Source organism: Nuphar pumila, chromosome 4 (assembly GCF_984573655.1).
Source record: "Nuphar pumila chromosome 4, dmNupPumi1.hap1.1, whole genome shotgun sequence".
Lineage (NCBI taxonomy): Eukaryota > Viridiplantae > Streptophyta > Magnoliopsida > Nymphaeales > Nymphaeaceae > Nuphar > Nuphar pumila.
In genome coordinates, this window is record NC_143252.1 from 12,000,550 (window position 1) to 12,014,854 (window position 14,305).

At 36.6% G+C, this 14,305-nt stretch overlaps 1 long non-coding RNA gene across 2 annotated transcripts; it reads left to right on the forward strand.

Moving 5' to 3' along the window:
* Nucleotides 1–3,218: 3,218 nt before the first annotated feature.
* LOC149839383 (uncharacterized) lies at nucleotides 3,219–4,425 on the forward strand. 2 transcript variants are annotated; one of them, XR_016431480.1, is made up of 4 exons: nucleotides 3,219–3,432; nucleotides 3,702–3,820; nucleotides 3,989–4,039; nucleotides 4,146–4,425. It is a non-coding gene; the product is annotated as an uncharacterized LOC149839383 (long non-coding RNA). The 2 variants fall into 2 exon arrangements; XR_016431481.1 differs by lacking the exon at nucleotides 3,989–4,039.
* Nucleotides 4,426–14,305: the final 9,880 nt, after the last annotated feature.

Below are 14,305 nucleotides of genomic sequence, written 5' to 3' on the forward strand. Positions count from 1 at the left end.
ATTAATTGCCTACACCAACCACACAACATAGCATTCATCTAATAGTTATACACTCATACATTCAATTAACATAACTACCTACAACAACCACTCTGAAAACTATTTACCAACAATAAACTCTTAACCCATATTCAATGGTTGTGCACAATAAACCCTAGCCCCATTACACCAACACACAAATATCGAATATTAACTAAAAGTTTAAAAAAACAAACATCAACCATATGCAACAAATATAGTAAAACAAATATATATATATATAAATATATATATATTTATATATATGATAAAACCTTAAATGGTAAATCCAGTGGTTAGAAAAGTCGATGACAATGCATAAAAACATACAAAAAAACATTCATAACAATAACCAACAAAAATATGCATGGAGCTATTAAATGATCATATCTAAAAAAAAGTTTTGAGTGAAATATAAATAATATGCATATATATATATATATTATAAAAATAAATTCACATTTTGAACCTGTAGATGAGAAAGTCGATGACAACGATGATAATGCAACCTACTTGAAATGCAACACCAAATTACACGAGAATCATTGTAAGGAGAGAGAAACAATATAGAGGGTTTTACAGAAAAGTTCTTTGCAAATACAAACAAAAAGAAGAAACCCTAGGTACAAAAACGAGTTTATATATGATTTGTGAACTCCGTAAATAATAATAAAACTCACATATATGTAATAAATTCAGAAATATTTATAATGAATATTTACAATATTGCGATGTTCAGTCTAATCGAAGGTCCACACATATGTTTATACGAATTTGTGAAGTATATGTAAATAAGGTATTTTTTATTTTAGTGGTTTTAGTTTAATCGGAGGTTCGCACAATATTTATGCAAATTCATGAAGTATATGTGAATAAATAGGATATTTGCGATTTTAATGGTTTCAGTTTCACCGAATGTTTACAAATAAATTTATGTGAGTGTGAGATTTGCATAAGAAAACGTGTGATACTGGATCTAAGTGAGAGTTTGCACTAGCCAACGAGTGGTATAATTTTATACAATAACTTGTCAATTCACAATTCGAAGTGTAAAAAGGTCCTAACAAGGTTGGGTATTTGTGATTTTAAACATAAGGAGAATAGCAAATATTATAGGATTTTTAGAAAAATATGTCAAATAAAATGATTTACTATGATTTATCATCATTCATGGTTCACATTCATATACTAAAATGAATCCTTCTTTCCAAACGTTAATAAAAGAATTACCAACTGCAAGCGGAAACAGTTTAAATAATGGTTCCAGTTTCCAAGAAATCAACATTCTCCACAGGAAAATTTCATACGCCACTGAATAACACTAAGACTAGTACAGAAAAGTGACCATCTCAATATTCAATTTCCGTAAGAACAAAAAACCATTCTATATTCACTAGACATGGGATAATTGATATAGCAATCAACATGAGACTGGTCCACTGCGATCATACCATGCAGACACATTAAGTTGGTATAATTGTCATATCATTATGATTTGTCCCATATATAGGCAGTGCTCAATATTCCATGAGAACAAAAAACCATTCTCTAATAACTAAACACAAGATATTTCACAGGAATTAACAAGCAATCGGTCGGCTGCGACCATTTACCATACAAGCACATCAAATAGCCATAACTATGGTATAGGTTCAAATCCCATGAGCACCATCTCGTGTACAAGCCAAAGCGTGGTGACTCCTTAAGAGCAAGGGGTAAGCCCACGAAGTTTTACGCTGCGAGGACAACGATCATAAGTACAGCAGCGGCTAGTCTCTGATCATAGGAACTATGGTCTATGTTCAAATCCCATAAGCACCATCTCTTGCACAAGCCAAAGCATGGTGACTCCCTAAGAGCAAGGGGTAAGCTCACTGAGTTTTACGCTGCAAGGACAACTATCATAAGTACAGCAGCGGCCAATCTCTGATCATGGGAGTGGTTTCTCCGTGTCTACACCCTTTTTTTTTCTTTTTCACATAGGAAAGCACTTTCGACTTGTATACTAGTAACAGGAAAAAAAAAGGAATTATCAAAGTATCACCCGCTGTGATGACGGCTACTAGATCCTGCATCCATGAGAAAAGAGTAAAATTTACAGAACAGTAAAAGGAAAACAAGTCTAATATGTACATTCAAATACACGTGTACCCTCACCATTAACCTCTCTTCCTATGTTTTCCCCATTAAAAAAAGAAGCCAGGTTAAGGAAAATCTACTAGCACCAAATGACTAAGTAGTTTTGGAACTAAGAACACTCTACCCAACCAATGAAGAGGTGATGCAATAATTAGACTCAGCTTAGACAAAAGAAATTAAACAAATCATATAAGAAGAACCTATACACTGAATAAAGAACAGTAAATGCAACAAAAACCAAAGCCATTCAATGGAAATATCTTGCAAGGGCCAAGAATTTGAGAAGGCTAAATGTTGAAATGACAGTCCGAGTAATGGGTAGGTTCTAAATGAAATATGCTAAATTATACGTCCTAAATGAGTTTTTTATGTTTTTTTGTTGTATTTTTAAATTCTGACCGTATAGATGTTATCTATGAACTTGATTTTATAGGGATCCGTTCTTGAAGTGTTCCATTCCAACACATGGATGAGTTTTTATAAAGTTTGAAAAATCAACTGTTCAAAATTTTTATAAATTTTTTTAAGGCTCCAAATATCATTTTTTTCATCAAAAATCCAGGCATAGATTCCTCATAAATAGACCATGTTTAACACATTTATGTGGCCAGAACTGCAAAAAAATACAGGAAGAGCAGAAAAACTGATTTAGCACATATCATTTAGCATATTTCATTTAACACCTACCCATTACTATATATATATATATAAACTAATGTGTAAAGAGTAATTTTTATAAATTTTTTTTTTTATTGAATCTAACTCTCCTGATGTGATCTACATGCTTAGTTTTTTAAGAACTTAAACGATGTTTTTTTAAAGCTTCGAAGTCAATGGTTCATAATCTTTATAAATATTCAAGCATTAAAAAATAACATTTTTTATCAAAAATACACCATCCAATGATTGATTCCTGGCAAATTAACCGTGCTTAACCCTACTTAACTATTCTGGCCGTTGGATCTAGATAGATCCAATGGCCGGAATCAGTACTACATAAATCATTTTCCCTTTTCCCAAAACATGTTTCCCCTCTTCCCTTTCCCTCTCGTTTCCCTCAGACGAGCACTGGCAATGATGGGAGAAGCGCGGCGGCGGGGACCTTAAGTCTGAGGTCCTATCTCTCGCTCTTCCTGGTTGAGGGGAGACCGAGAGGGGAAGACTCTCTCTCTGATTGACCTCCTACCTCTCTCCCTCTCTTCCGTTCTTCCCAGCTGAGGAGCCCAGGGAGAAGAGGGGAGGGTTTTGTTGTTTGTTTTATGGGTTCTGCAGCTGGTGAGATTCCTCGAATTTTCATTTTTTTTTCGTGCTTTTGGGAGATTCTCTTTCCTAGGATTTTTTTCCTTTTCTCGTTTGGGTGATCTTTTTGGGGTTTTAATTTGTGGAAGCAATGGTTGGGGAAAGTGAGGGAAATGAAGGGGTTTGATTTCCAAAAGAGTGGTTTGGTGCGGGTTCATTATCTTTTTTTGAGGGTTTTTTTTCTTCTGCGTATTAGTTAATGAGTGAGATTTTGAAGCTTTTGAGGGTACTGTTACTGTGTGTAGATTTATCGCAGAGCAGGGTTGCTAGGGTTTTAGTTTCGGGCTGAGCTGCATTGCTGACAAGTTTCTCATATAGATGGGTTTGTCTATATGAAGAAACCCATATCACTTGCCATCAAGAGGTTATTGATCTTTTCTTTTCTCTTCTTTTGTTATTTTGGGTCTTCTTCCCATTCTTTCTTTGTGCATATTGAGGTTTTTTCATTCATATGTAACACTCTATGCCAGGAATAGAGATTCTTGATTAGTTTTTTCTTCTCTTTCTGTGTGTTGGTTTGTTTCTGATTCAGCGATAGCCATTGTTTTGATATGCTTTATCTGCAGTCTTTCAGTTGGCTGAGGTATTCTTTTGAAATTGGGATTTTTCTGCTATCTAATGTATGGATTTTCTCCATGAAGCAGTGTGATACTCTGTTTAAAGTGTTCTTTTTTTTTTTTTGTTTAAAGGCAAGCTGGGGTTAGGCAGACGCCTACCAGTTATACAAGTATACCATGGGTTTTGAACCTGAAACGTCCCAACACAAGATGAAGTGCACTAGCTGCTTCTACCAGACAAGTTGAGCCCCTGTTGTTTATTTAAAGTGTTCTTAATTTAGCAGTGAAACTTTTTCTGAATGAAGAGATCTTCGACAGATACTTAACTATTGCAGATGTATGTCTGATATAGGCATTGTAAAGGTTTTTCAGTTTCCTGGATTGTGTTTAAAACTCATTGACAGTTTGTTGCTTCCCACTAGCTGCATTTATTGCTATCAAGTTAGATCTCAACTTGTAAGGGTTGCCTCAAGATTGAACTTCCTAGAAGTGTCAAGATCGTTTGACAAAGTCAAATCATGTCTGCACGTACATTCATGTGTCTATAATGAAGAAAAAAGTAGAATATGTACTCTTGAGAAGTACTTTTAAAAGCTCAAGTTCTGTTCAAATAAACAAGCTCAAGTTTTACCACCGAGGTGGTATCCCATGTGGTAAGGGGGTATGTGCCAAGCTGAAAAAAAAGGGTCAAGTTTGACTCATTTAAAATGAATGAGCTTTAATGGAACACCTCAAACTAAGACTTCGAGAGTCTGAGTCTGATTGGTATTACTTCTCAGAGAGAAAGCATATAGAGTAACATAATTAAAAAAAATATATTATTTTTTCAATAACTTACTTTCTTTTACATAGATTATCATTCGTAATATAAGAAATAGTCTGTACATAAATGTTCAATGACAAGAAAATTAAAAACTACCAAGTACTCTGCTGAAGTAGAAGTAGTCGGTCATGTCTTATTTTTTTAGTATGCATAGAACCTACAGTTGTAATTATATAAATGGTAACTCTACAACTCAGTAAGAAATAATCATAAACAAATAAAACTTTAACTTACAACTGTAGTGTACTCTAAGCTTTTAGTTTGAGTTTAGTTTTTGACACACCATACAAGTTTGTATGTTTTAATTATTATCTTTTTACTCTCTCAAACACTCTGTCACACCAAACTAACACTTGGTTAGTTATACCAGTCATAGCCATTTATGGGCGTAGCAACTCGTGTAGAACACCTCAATTCTACATGTTGGTTAGACTATGAATCATACACTTTCAGTAATCCTCGGATCATCAGCCACTGCAGTGAAACAAAAATGAGACCCCATCGGTAATTAGCTGGGAGTTTAGGTTCAATCTCAATCTCGGCATGATTTATGCTACATCCTAAGCATGATGGTTTTCAACCCTTCATGATCGTTTAGACCACTTGGTACTGCAGTTAAACAAAAAGGAGACCCCACCAGTAGTTAGCCGAGAGGTCAGATTTAATCTCAATTTCGGCATGATTTATGTTACATCCTAACTATGATGGTTTTCAACCATTCATGATCGTCTAAAGTCTTAAACTCTGTGTAAATATAATCTCAAGTCATATATTAAGTTAATCATATTGAACCATATTTTTAAACTCATATTTCACTCGTTCTTTCACGAATGATATCGTGAAATGATCACGGCGGATTTCACTCTTCAATCTCAAAATGACATTAGGGTTCACACTTATCTTATTACTAAACACGCAACGATGTAGAGTCTACACATCGTTAAATCATTGGCAGTTCACTCTCTATGATGGTTGGACTCTAGTCGCGAACCAGGTAACCTTTACCTCAGGTTGTCACTTCCAGGATTTAAGGGGTTATGCATGTTAATCTCAATATAAACATTTATATAACATGAATAGAATAAAATGACTCAAGTCTCATAACAATATCATCATAATGCATGTTATTTCTAAATTATAACACAAATATGCTATCATAGAAATAATATCTTCCTATTGTGCATGACATATCACGACTAACATATGTATGTAATCATTTCATTGCAATACTTTCATGCATAGCATTTTATGCATATCATACTCACACTCAATATCTATCTTTCTAATCATGCCCATTTACAACATCAACAATAACATGCAGTGTTTACAATTAAAAATACTTATAATATCCTTTACCTCGGATACGAATACTGGTCTCTTATCGAAATCAAGTCTCAAGATGATTTAACGGTAGAATATGATCATTACACAAGCATATTTGTGTCAATACACATAATCTCTTATATTTTAACATAATTACCAAAATATTCTTTTCGAGTTGACTTGTCGTATCTCGATTTTTGTGTCCTTGATTTGATCAAAACTAGAGGACACAAAGATTCTTCTTTAAGATATGAGTTTAACGTACCAAATCTTACTCAATTTTGAGTTCGGAGTGCAAAGTTATGTCCATTTTACCAAAATAGATTTTGGGAACACATAAGGGTACTTTTGTCATTTTTATAATTATTCTCAAAATTCAAAAATAAATCACAAACCCGATTCAGATCCATTTTCATTTTTTATCTGAATCCAAAATGGTTAGATTGAATTCAGACCCATTTTTATTTGGATCCAGAACTAGTTCATCCAGTTATGAGTTGGATCTGGATTCAGCTCTGATCTGGATTTAGAACTGTCAGACTGGATCTAGACCCAATTTTGATTTGGATCTCACATTGATCTGAATCAGATCTAATTATGATGTGGATCTAGATCTATCAAACATGATTCAGATTCAGCTTTATTTGGATCGGTCCAGATTGATTGGATTGAACTTGACTCAAATTTGATCTGGTCCAGATCCAATCGAATTCAATCAAACCTGAACTGTGAACCAGATCGGTTCGGTTTGTCTGAGTTGGTTTGAACCAATTTGGTTTGAATCGGTTTGGTCTGAGCCAACTCGAGTTGAACATGTTCAACCTAGATTTTTTTTTATTTGGTTTGGTCTGGTCCCCTTTTAAAACAAAAAAAAAACAGGAGCAGAGCCCTTTTCGTCTTCTCAGATGCAGAGGAGTCGGCCCTCTCTCTCCTTCTGTCAGTGGCACAGGGGCCGGCCACCGGTGCCGGCCGGGCCGACTCTCTCTCTTCACAGCAAGGCTGACAACCATGGCTGCCAGCTTGTTGTCCGAGAGTTCTCTGCAACTTGCCAGCTCTGAAAAAAGAAAGGAGAAGATGAAAACACTTATCTCATGTTGTCGGCGATGAGGTTCCTGTATGCCTGATCTGCAACTCGCACTCTCATTTTTTTTCTCGCATCCTTCCTCTACCGCTCGCTTGGTCGTTGGTGGAGGGAACCATGTGAAGGCTTTTATAGCCCTCACGGTGGGTGAGGGGGCATGAGGATAAACCTCACCCCCTCTCGTGGATCGTGGGGGGTGAGGTTTATCCTCATCCCCCCGATGGTTAAGGGGAGGTGGTTCCTCCAAATGGGGAGCCGTCTCCCCTATTTTTTATTTTTTAATTTCCTCCCCCTCCTCTTCCCGGCTGTTTTGTCGGGGGTGGTTTTACAATTAACCAAGCTCTTCCAGAGTCAAACTCGAGTTGTGTCCAGCTTAGCACCCACTTGTCAATGTACACCTAATTCTATAGTTTAAACACTTCTCTTTTGCAGATAACATATTACTATAGGCATGTTGGGTAATTCCAGTTATATTTACCAAGGGGTGGTGTGCAGGGTTGTGTTGAAGGGCAGGTTCATGGGAATGTTCAAGGGTTCAAGGTGAATCTAGAAGCTCAGATTGTGGCTCAGTTTCCCCATTTGCTACTCATAAAAAACAGAGGAATGCAGTCCCTGATGGTACTACTGTTATGAATGAGCAACATGGTTCTGCTGGTGGTTCAATTTTTATACTCTCTGAAAAGCATTCAGCAGAACAGCAAATTTTCATCACTTTTCTGAAAACTGATTGCGTAGAACTATGTAAATGATTCAAACATGTACCTTGATTGCGCTGTTATTTTTTTAAAGGATGTTAACTTTTGAAACCGGATTTGGCGAACAAATAAGATGCCTAATGAGTGGAGGAAGAGTACTTTGGTGCCTTTATATAAGAATAAGGGTGATATACAAGATTGCACAAACTATCGTGGTATAAAACTCATGAGTCATACTATGAAACTTTGGGAGAGGGTATTTGAGTCTAGGTTGAGGAAGGTTGTCATGATATCGGAGAATCAATTTGGTTTTATGCCTGGAAGATCAACTATGGAAGCTATACATCTTCTTAGACAACTTATTGAAAGATATAGAGAGAGGAACAAAGATTTGCATATGGTTTGTATTGATTTAGAGAAGGCATACGATAGAGTACCTAGGGACGTTCTCTGGTGGACAATGATGAAGAAAGGTGTTTCTCTCAAGTACATTAGTATAATTAAAGATATGTATGAAGGAGTAGTAACCAATGTCCGCACTTGTGGAGGGGTGACAACCAATTTTCCGATAACGGTTGGGTTACATCAAGGATCTGCTTTAAGCCCTTTCCTATTTGCGATAGTGATGGATGAGCTTACGAGATCAATTCAAGAAAATGTACCGTGGTGTATGTTGTTTGCTGATGATATTGTTTTGATTGATGAGTCTAGAGCTGGGGTTAATGCTAAGTTAGAATTATGGAGACAGACATTGGAAGCTAGAGGTTTTAAGTTGAGTAAGAGTAAGACTGAATATATGGGATGTCGGTTTAGTAAGCAACGAAGTAGGGATGGGAGTGTAGTGAAGCTTGGTGAGCAAGATATACCGGTGAATGATTATTTCAAATATTTGGGATCCATCATTCAAAAGTATGGAGAAATTGATGGAGATGTAAATCATAGGATAAAGGTTGGGTGGATGAAATGGAAAAGTGCTACTGGAGTGTTGTGCGATCGTAGAATGTCATTGCGGTTGAAGGGAAAGTTTTATAGGACGACTATTAGACCCGCTTTACTATATGGTACGGAATGTTGGGCTGCCAAGAGACATCATATTCAAAAAATGAGTGTAGCTGAGATGCGGATGCTTAGATGGATGTGTGGAAATACAATAAAAGATAAGATTCGGAACGAAGAGATACGTAAGAAGGTAGGTGTTGCACCCATTGAAAATAAGATGCGAGAGAATCGTTTACGGTGGTTTGGACATATTCGGCGAAGGCCTAATGATGCTCCAGTTAGAAGGTTGGAGAAATGGGAAAATATATTAGTTAAAAGAGGTCGGGGTAGGCCTAGGAAGACTTGGATGGAGATGATAGGAAAGGATATGAATGCTTTGAACCTCACCGAGGACATGGCGTTGGATAGAAATGATTGGAGGAAAAGGATTCATGTGGAAGACCCAAAATGAATTTCTTTTTTGGTTCATATCGCTGACCCCAATTGTTTTGGGATGAAGGCGTAGTTGTTGTTGTTGTTGTTTGTAACTTTTGAAACCGTATATACCAAAACCTTAACAGAACCGTTGGTGGGTGGGCAATTTGTGGGTGGGCACTCTGTATTTTTATCAAAACCTTCTTTATGTACACACCACTTTTTTGTTTTGCAAGATGTTCCTGTGTGGGGCACTCTGTTATGCCATGGTGGGTGAGTGGTCACTTTTTTCAGCATGTGAAGGGAGATGTAAAATTAGGTTGAATGCTCGTATACAAGATTCTCTCTCTCTCTCTCTCTCTCTCTCTCTCTCTCTATATATATATATATATATATATATATATATATATATATATATAGAGAGAGAGAGAGAGAGAGAGAGAGAGAGAGAGATGACTAGGTGCAAAATTGATACATGCTACATGGTTTTTTCTGCTCTTCCTGTATTTTTTTGCAGTTCCGACCCCATAAATGTGTTGGGCATGATCGATTTATGAGGAATTCACACCTGGATCATGTGTTTTTTGATGAAAAATTTGATATTTGAAGCCTAAAAATTTTACAAAACTTTTGGACCATTGATTTTTTGAACCTTATAAAAGCCCACATGTGTGGGAATCAAACACCTCAAGAGATGATCCCTATAAAATCAAGTACATAGATCACATATGTCGGGTTAGAATTTATAAATAAAACTAAAAAACCTTGAAAAACTCATTTAGCATCTATCATTTCGCACTTACCTGTTAATATATATATGGTAAAGGCAAGTTTAGTGCTCCAGGATAACTAGCAGAGGTGCTTAATGGTGTTTGTCTGACTCCTTGTGGTTTGTATTTTATTTACTGTTCTTTAGGGTCTCTTATGATGCTTTTTAGTTACTAAAAGTTGCTTCCTCTCTTTATCCTCACAGCCATTCAACACATTATATGAAATAATGGAAGTGTGCTCATTTATCAAAAAAAAATTAAGATAATTTACGGTTGAGCTTGGTGTACAGGGTATGTTTGATGCACGTCTTGCATATCGCACTGCACAAAAAACACAAAAATCTCATGTTTTTTTTTTTAAACGTGGAATGTGACGGACACTCAGAACGCCATCCATCGCGTTCATTATTTTACTGTTCTTTTTGTTCCGCATACCTCTCTGTTACAAAAATAACAAGGACGAACATAACTATTAAAAAAAAAGCATTGAGCGCTCTCGTGTGTAGTAAGCCAGACCCTTCTCTCTCCCTCGATGTCGATCAACGATCTCTGGTATCGTGTTTTGAATGAACTTGTCGAAAGAGTCGAGCTGTTGTTACACCAGCCCCTTCTCCTCAAAGTAAGCACCGATAACTGCCCATGCATCATCGTGCATGATCGTTGGCATTTTTGACCTCAACATCCACTTCGACATACATCCTCTCAACCAAACCCAAAGGCGCAACCCAACAAGCGCACAAATCCTAGAGTTAGGATGACACTAAAAAAATGACGAATTAGAGGATGAACAGTGAAAAGATTGATAGAATGAAGAAGAGGCGATCGGGAAGAAGATTCCAATTTGTTTTTGTTGGATTAATTGATTATTTTAACTCTTTTTTTAGTTATTCAAATGTTTTGAGATCAAGGATTTTCACGGAAGGAGATGGAGAGAGGGAGAGCACTGCACTCTCTCGATGGAGTCCAGATAAGAGAAAGTGTAAAAGGGAGATGAGAGTTGATATAGTGTCTCTCTCTCCCTTACGCCACATCCTTGCTCAATTGATGCTCATTTCAAACTCAGTTGCATCAAGCTCAGTTGATTCCCCACTGAGCAACCCCCCATGTTGTTTCTTGGTTTGGTTTGGCTCAACTTAGTCAAACTCGGTTCAACCAAACTGATCCAGCTCAATTTAAGCCAAACCAAACCAAGTCAGTTAACCCAACCAAGCCTGCTGTTTTTTTAACTCAACTAAGTCAAGCTCTGTTTGGTCTTAACCGAGTTTAACTCGGTCTAACTCAAGCCTAGCTTGGTTCAAACCTTGACCGAGCTCGACACCCCCTCATGCCTCCTTTCCTCGTTAAAAATCATAATAAACTTGTTAAAACATGTAAAATGATAGACGAATGAAATCATACCATCAAAAACAAAATAATTTGACCCACTATTTAAAAGCTTCAAGTTGTCCGCACATCGTCATCAAACAATAGACATTTGAAATATAGCCTTGGAACAGTTGTTACGCAAAGAATAGAATCAATGTTCTGTTTAGTCTTTTTTTGTTTATTTCGTCCAACCAGGACAAGCCATAGTGATGTGATTGTGATTTTACAACTGCATGATCTTTGAGAAAATCCAAGAATCACAGGCAACAAAATTGGCAAAGTTTCAAGTCCAATAATGTCACAGGTTTGGTCAACTCAATCCCGGATCAATTCCTACCTGAGCCAGGTTTAGTAGACTCGGACCTAGGACCAGAACTGGCACCTCAAGATAGGACCCAATCCCAGACACTGTAAGATCCTGATCAAACAGCTCACGCACCACAACACATCAATTTAGCCGTGTTTCTTTGAGTTCGAATGGTGGACTTGAAACATCAAAATATGATGGTCAATCACGTCTACATGGTGAGAATGCAGTTTGCATGAGTCCATCATGTTGGCCATTGTCTACCAAGATGTGCAGCCCAGGTCTTTTATGGTGTCCACATCTGATGAATGAAGGCCCTACAAACAATTTAATTAATTTCTAAGAATGATTTTTCAAGAGCGGCAGAATCTGTATCTTCTGGAACTCTTTTGAACTTTGTGAACGGTTTGCTAGCAATTTAAGGTCCTCTCAACAGTTTGAAGAGAAGGTTGCAACTATACATCCACAATGAATCATCAGCTGAAGAAATAAAAAAACAATGACACTAAATTTATACGAGTATATGCTGCCAGATGTACTTTTTTTTAGATTGGCAAGCGGGGGTTAGGCCTACCAATGAAGTGAATGGAAACAATCTACAATATCCAAAGTTTGCATGTGGGACAATACCACTTCCCCCACTTTTCTTTAAACCGTGTCTCTGATGTTAGGCCAACACATGCATAATGGAACCACTCCCCTCTTTCACACTGTCAAATAAAGAACCATCAGTCTGAATCTAAAATAAAATCATGAAAACACAAAGGACAATGAGACATGCAGATCTTGCAACAGGTATTTACAGATATTTTCAGTTTTAACAACAAATAATACCATTGCAACACAAATGACAGAAATATACCATAGTATGATGCGAATTAGACTGATTATGAATTTGATATTTGCAATATTGTGGATCATTGACTGATTATGAATTAGACTGTTTAGAAGCTCCCTTTCATTATCCTCATGAGAATTGAAAGAGGGCGACTGGTAAAAGGTTTACAGATAGGCTTGAAAATTGGAAAAGCAATGCCCTTTCAAACATACAAATTTAATTGGTTTTATTGAGGCCAGCTCTATCCAACAGTACATGACTCATAAAGGCACCATGGAGCTGTAATGAAGTTAAATATGGTGTAACTTTGGACATTTCTAGAAGGAAATAGTGAAGGATTGGTTCCATCTGCGTAGTCCCCACTACCACTGGGTTGGAAGTCGACTTGTGACCTACAAGATTCATGCTCTTGATAAGCATGCAAGACCATGGTAAAAATGACTAATTAGGCAGAGAAATTGATCACCAACAGGGCAATTTATGATGTAACATCTAGTTGTGCCAAGTAACTTGGCAAAAAAAAAAGTCGGTTTGTTGCCAATCGAAAAACCTTCATCAATGGCCATCACAGTTTTGTTACTCGATCTGAGCTAAAGCATAGACCCTTGGTGTAGAAGGCACGCTTACACCATTCCATGGTCAAGCTGGTCTTACATTGAGACAGAGTTAAAATTGTCTTAAATGAAATGTTTTATGCCAGTCATTATATGGAAACGCATGAAAAGACAAGAACATTAGGTTGAGCATTCAACTAGTTGGAAAGATGAGCCATGTGACTGAAGAATACATTTGCTAACAATTTTCCTTAGTGTACTGTTCACTACTAAATAATTTACTGATATTAATAGCGCACAAACAAACCATGCATTTGTACAAAAGAAATTCCAATGACCAACAATGCATTGATAATTATACCTGTTTCTTTTTGCTTTTAGGACATTAAACCATTCCATGAGTATATATTTCAAATCAGAGAAGTTATGTGTGTGTGGGTGTTGTGGTAAACATTAGCCAGCTCACTCTGTGGCACCAAGCATGTGTTAGTATTATCTTAGGTTATGTACCTAACCTAATATACATTTTGGCACGTAGCTCTTTGAAGGAAAGCCTAAAACTTTTTTATTTTCTTGGTTAGCCATATGTTTAATTTGTATTATGTCAGTGTGATGGGGTTAACTTCCCTTGTTAGGAGAGGAAAACAAGGAAATTTTCACACTGCTTCAAGGAGAAAATCTATAAAATACACAGCAGAAAAATCCCAATTTCAAAAGAATACCTCAACTCAAAGCATATCAAAACAATGGCTATCATTGAATCAGAAACAAACCAACAAAAAAAAAGAGAAAAAAAAGAACAAAACTAATCAAGAATCTAGATTCCTGGCATAGAGTGTTACATATGAATGAAGAAAACCTCAATATGTACAAAGAAAGAATGAGAACACCCAAAAGAACAAAATAAGAGAAAAGAAAAGATCAATAACCTCTTGAGGGAAAGTGATAAGGGTTTCTTCATATAGAGAAACCCATCTATATGAGAAACTCGTTAGCAATGCAGCTCAGACTGAAACTAAAACCCTACCAACCCTGCTCTGCAATAAACCTACAGTAACAGTGCCCTCAAAAGCTTCAAAATCTCACTCATTAACTAATACCCCAGAAGAAGAAAAAAACCTCA